General features: G+C 47.0%; 1 long non-coding RNA gene across 1 annotated transcript; it reads right to left on the reverse strand.

The window, feature by feature from the left end:
• Positions 1 to 1867: 1867 nt before the first annotated feature.
• On the reverse strand, positions 1868 to 4963 carry LOC144608863 (uncharacterized). The gene is made up of 3 exons (XR_013549247.1): positions 4934 to 4963; positions 3041 to 3135; positions 1868 to 2061 (listed from the first exon to the last, which is right to left on the reverse strand). It is a non-coding gene; the product is annotated as an uncharacterized LOC144608863 (long non-coding RNA).
• Positions 4964 to 5848: the final 885 nt, after the last annotated feature.

Consider the following 5848-nt stretch of genomic DNA (forward strand, 5'->3'; position numbering starts at 1 on the left):
ATTAGTGGGCCATTCTATAATGATATTGCTGCGGTGTTTTGCATCTAAAAGTCATTTGAAAGATTCAGAAGCCTGCAGGACAGTTCTCCTTCATTTGCCAAAAAAAGGACGAGGATCTTATTTGCTGCATCTGATTTCTGGGCACTTTCGTCCGGGGAACTTGGTCCATTTTTTTGGGGGATTGCCACCAGGAACACAATGGATCGCCCGGACAGAAAAGTGGCCTCCTCTTTGTCACAACCAATGTCATGAAACATTTACAGCGCTGAATTAATTTCTGCTCGCTGCAGAGGCAATTTGCATGAGTTAGGATGTGAAATGTATGAATATATTATGAACAGTGGCATATGATTTAACACTGAAGTCAGGCTGGAATTCATTTATGTCTTCCCGAGCAAGAACCTTTCTAATTAATAGCTAGGAAGCCCAGATTTCTCTAAGCTTTGGTTCAGGGAAATTTTTCTACATTCAATGTCCCAATGATTCAATTTAACAATACTTTATTGTTGCAAGCTGGAAAGGGTGCAAAGAATATTTACAAGAACGTTGCCAGGACTCGAGGGCCTGAGTTATAGGGATAGGTTGAGTAGGCTGGGACTCTATTCCCCGGAGTGCAAGAAGATGAGGGGTGATCTTATAGAGGTGTATAACAGGGAATAGATCAATCGAGCATAAGTTTAAGGTGAGGGGGGAAAGGTTTTATAAAAATCTGAGGGGTACATTTTTCACTCAAAGGGCAGTGGGTGTATGGAACAAGCTGTCGGAGGAGGTAGTTGAGACAATAGACAATAGACAATAGGTGCAGGAGTAGGCCATTCGGTCCTTCGAGCCAGCACCGCCATTCAATGTGATCATGGCTGATCATTCTCAATCAGTACCCCATTCCTGCCTTCTCCCCATACCCCCTGACTCCGCTATCCTTAAGAGCTCTATCTAACTCTCTCTTGAATGCATTCAGAGAACTGGACTCCACTGCCTTCTGAGGCAGAGAATTCCACAGATTTACAACTCTCTGAGTGAAAAAGTTTTTCCTCATCTCCGTTCTAAATGGCCTACCCCTTATTCTTAAACTGTGGCCCCTGGTTCTGGACTCCCCCAACATTGAGAACATGTTTCCTGCCTCTAACGTGTCCAACCCCTTAATAATCTTATATGTTTCGATAAGATCCCCTCTCTTCCTTCTAAATTCCAGTGGACAGGCACTATCCTAACTTTTAAGAAGCAATTAGACAAGTACATTGATAGGACAGGTTTGGGCCAAACGCAGGCAGGTGGGACTAGTGTCACTGGGACATGTTGGTCGGTGTGGGCAAGTTGGTCCAGGTACAGTGGAAATTCTTTGCTTTGCAGACAATACACAAAGTATGTAAAGAGTCGCCACATGTAATCAAGTCAAGTCAATTTTATTTGTATAGCACATTTAAAAACAACCCACGTTGACCAAAGTGCTGTACATCAGTTCAGGTAATAAGAACGAACATACAATGGCACACAAACATAACAGCACATACATAAACAGTTCACAGCGCCCCCTCAGAGGGCCTCAAACGCTAGGACGCGGACAAAGTTACAAAATTATTCAAGATAGACTGGATTGTCCCTCTTTATTCTCGACGCACTCCCTCTCCCCTCCTTCCCCCCCACGCTGGGTCGCCCCTTGTTCTCAGCGGTCTCCTACACACTGGGTCCATCATTGTTCTCGGCGGCCCCCCCACTTCAGGTCATCCTTTGTTCACAGTGCTCCCCCCACCACGCTGGGTCCCTCTGTTCTCAGCGGTCCCCCTTCACACCGAGACCCTCTTTGATCTTAGTGGCCCTCCTCCCTCACCCCCCCCCCCCCCCCCCCCCACTCTGGGTCGTCCTTTGTTCACAGTGGCCTCCCCCCAAACCGGGTCCCTCTTTGTTCTCGGCGGCACAGCCGCCTGCCACCGGGTCCTCTCATGGACGGCTCCGTGGAGCTTCCCTACTGCGTTGCCCTGGCGATCGCCGGCAGCTTCCCACTCTAGGGTGTAGTGGGTCCCTGTAACTCCCTTTCCCGAAAACGCTATCGGCCTGCGTGATCTGAAATGCAGAAACTGAAATGAGTAGTTGTTCTGTTAGGCAGGGAGTGAGATGGATAAGGAGTGAAGGCAGATTAATGATGTACAGACACAGATCAGCTTTGAATCTGGATGATTCAATGGCCAATGAGGCTAAATAGATTCATGTTCATTCGTTCGAGGAGCAGAAGTAGGCCATTTGGCCCACCAAGTCTACTCTGCCATTCAATCATGGCTGATCTATCTTTCCCTCCTAACCTCATTCTCCTGCCTTCTCCCCATAACCCCTGACACCCGCACTAACCAAGAATCAATCTATCTCTGCCTTAAAAATATCCACTGACTTGGCCTCCACAACCTCCTGTGGCAAAGAATTCCACAGATTCACCACCCTCTGACTAACAAAATTGCTCCTCATCTCCTTTTTAAAGGTACGTCCTTTAATTCTGAGGCTGTACACTCTGGGAATCCTGCCCTCTGTCCACCTGGATGGAGATCTAGATTTAGATTTAGATTTTAGATTTAGAGATACAGTGCAGAAACTGGCCCTTCGGCCCACCGGGTCCGCGCCGCCCAGCGATCCCCGCACATTAACACTATCCTACACCCACTAGGGACAATTTTTACATTTGCCCAGCCAATTAACCTACAAACCTGTACGTCTTTGGAGTGTGGAAGGAAACCGAAGATCTCGGAGAAAACCCACGCAGGTCACGGGGAGAACGTGCAAACTCCGTACAGACGGCACCCGTAGTCAGGATCGAACCTGAGTCTCCGGCGCTGCATTCGCTGTAAGGCAGCAACTCTACCGCTGCGCCACCGTGCCGCCACTGTTACAGTGTTAGAGTTTCGTTTTTATGGTTTAGTTTAGAGATACAGCGTGCGGATTTAGGCAGTTTGGTCCACCGATTCCCCGCTGACCGGTGATCCCCGCACACTAACACTATCCTACACAAACTAGGGACAATTTACAATTATACCAAGCTAGTTAGTCTACTAACCTGCAAGTCCTCGGATTGTGGGAGGAAACCCGAAATCCTGGAGAAAACCCACGCAGGTCACGCGGAGAACGTACAAATTTCATACAGTCAAGCACCTGTAGTCAGGATTGATCATGAGGAACAACTCATCACTCTGAAGAAGGGTCTCGACCCGAAACGTCACCCATTCCTTCTCTCCCGAGATGCTGCCTGACCTGCTGAGTTACTCCAGTATTTTGTGAATAAATACCCTCGATTTGTACCAGCATCTGCAGTTATCTTCTTATATTAATTTACCTTTGAGTCCTGGCAATATCCTTGTAAATCTTCTCTACCCTTTCCAGCTTGACAACATCTTTCCTCTGGCATGGTGCCCAGAACTGAACACAACACCCTAAATGCGGCCTCACCAATGTCTTATACAACTGCAACATGACCTCCCAAACTTCTATACTCAACATTCTGACCGATGAAGGCCAATGTGCCAAAAGCCTTTTCGACTGCCATGTGGTGCTAATTTCAACGAACTATGTGCTTGCACTCCTAGATCCCTCTGCTCTACAACACTCCCCAAGAGCCCTGCCATTCACTGTGTTGGTCCTGCCCATGTTAGAATTCCCACAATGCAACACCTCACATTTCTCTGTATTGAACTCCATGAACCATTCCTCCGCCCACCTGGCCAACTGATCAAGATCCTGCTGCAATTATTGACAGTCATCTTCAATCATCTTCAATCCAAGTCTTTCTTTCCCCATTAGAATAAGAGAAAGCCAGAACCCGATGAGATGTTGCAAAGAAATGAATGCTTATTCCTATTATTTGGTGCCTTTAAATTAATGGTCCCATTAACAAAGTCATTAACTAGCGAGTGCTATGCTACATATCTGCGTTTCAGCTTTATGTTAAGTCAAGGCTAATCTACGAAACATGCAATTATTAGACCACTTACGCAGACAGCTTGTTAAACTTTAGGGTTTTATTTGCAAGTACAGAATGGTGATTAATGTGGCTAATTGAGGAAACAGATCCATTTCATTAGGTAAGCCACGTTAATGATTGCAAATTCCTCACCTTATTTATGCTTAGTTTGGTTTAGTTTAGAGATTCAGCGCGGAAACAGGCCCTTCGGCCCATCATGTCCGCGCCGACCAGTGATCCCCGCACATTATCGCTATCCTACACGTGGGCCAATTTTTGCAAAAAGCAAAGAGTGGCAATTAAAGGGGGCTTTTTCTGGTTGGCTGCCCGGATGAGAGGGGATCTTATAGAAACATATAAAATTATAAAAGGACTGGACAAGCTAGATGCAGGAAAAATGTTTCCTAACCCTAATGCGTGGGTTATTGATTGTGGACGATCAGCCATGATCACAATGAATGGCGGTGCTGGCTCAAAGGGCCGAATGGCCTCCTCCTGCACCTATTTTCCATGTTTCTATGTTTCTAAGGACTTGGGCAGGTTGGGAGAGTGGGCAGAGAAGTGACAGATGGAATATAGTGTAGCAAAGTGTGGAGTCATGCATTTTGGTAGGAGGAATAAAGGGTGTAGACTATTTTCTAAATAGGGATAGAATTCAGAAATCGGAGGTGCAAAGGGACTTGGGATTGCTGGTGCAGGATTCCCAAAATGTTTATCTGCAAGTCGAATCGGTAGTAAGGGTGGCAAACGCAATGCTAGCGTTTATCTAAAGAGGGTTAGAATACAAAAACATGCTGATGTAATGCTGAGGCTCGATGTGCTGGTCAGGCCGCATTTGGAGTATTGTGAGCAGTTTTGGGCCTCATATCTGAGAGGAAGGATGTGCTGGCTCTGGAGAGGGTCCAGAGGAGGTTTACAAGAATGATGCCAGGAATGAGTGAACTCGCTGGAGTTTAGAAGGATGAGGGGGGGGGGGAGCTCATTAAAACTTACCAAATAGTGAAAGGCTTGGGTAGAGTGGATGTGGAGAGGACGTTTCCCCACTAGTGGGAGAGTCCAGGACCAGAGAGAGGCCGAATCCTCAGAATTAAAGGACGTTCCTTTAGGAAGGAGATGAGGAGGATTTTTTGCCTTCAGGAGAACACAGCCGATGAATAAGTAATTTGATAGAGAGAGTGGTAGAGGGGGAAGGGAAACAAAGACCCTGAATGATGTTGGCTTGGTAATTTGCTGACAGCCTAGCTGCAGCAGAAAGGTCTTTGCATCCTCCACAGAAACCGCGTGTTGTGTTTTGTAGCCTCTATTTAAATACAGCGGGGCGGGGAAGGGGGTTAACCACTTGAAGAGAAATCACTGCACCTCATACCAGCAATGCCACACACAGTGGTTGTATTTAATGCCCGGTTTGATCCTGACTACGGGTGCTATCTGTACCGAGTGCATACGTTCTCCCCGTGACCCGCGTGGGTTTTCTCCGGGTGCTCCGGTTTCCTCCCACACTCCATATGTTGAGAGACTGGAGCGACTAGGCTTGTATGCGCTGGAATTTAGAAGGATGAGAGGGGATCTTATCGAAACGTATAAGATTATTAAGGGGTTGGACACGTTAGAGGCAGGAAACATGTTCCCAATGTTGGGGGAGTCCAGAACCAGGGGCCACAGTTTAAGAATAAGGGGTAGGCCATTTAGAACAGAGATGAGCGAAAAACTTTTTCAGTCAGAGAGTTGTGAATCTGTGGAATTCTCTGCCTCAGAGGGCAGTGGAGGCCAATTCTCTGAATACATTCAAGAGAGAGCTAGATAGAGCTCTTGAGGATAGCGGAGTCAGGGGGTATGGGGAGAAAGCAGGAACGGGGTACTGATTGAGAATGATCAGCCATGATCACATTGAATGGCGGTGCTGGCTCG

This window comes from Rhinoraja longicauda, chromosome 2 (genome assembly GCF_053455715.1).
Source record: "Rhinoraja longicauda isolate Sanriku21f chromosome 2, sRhiLon1.1, whole genome shotgun sequence".
Taxonomy (NCBI): Eukaryota; Metazoa; Chordata; class Chondrichthyes; order Rajiformes; family Arhynchobatidae; genus Rhinoraja; species Rhinoraja longicauda.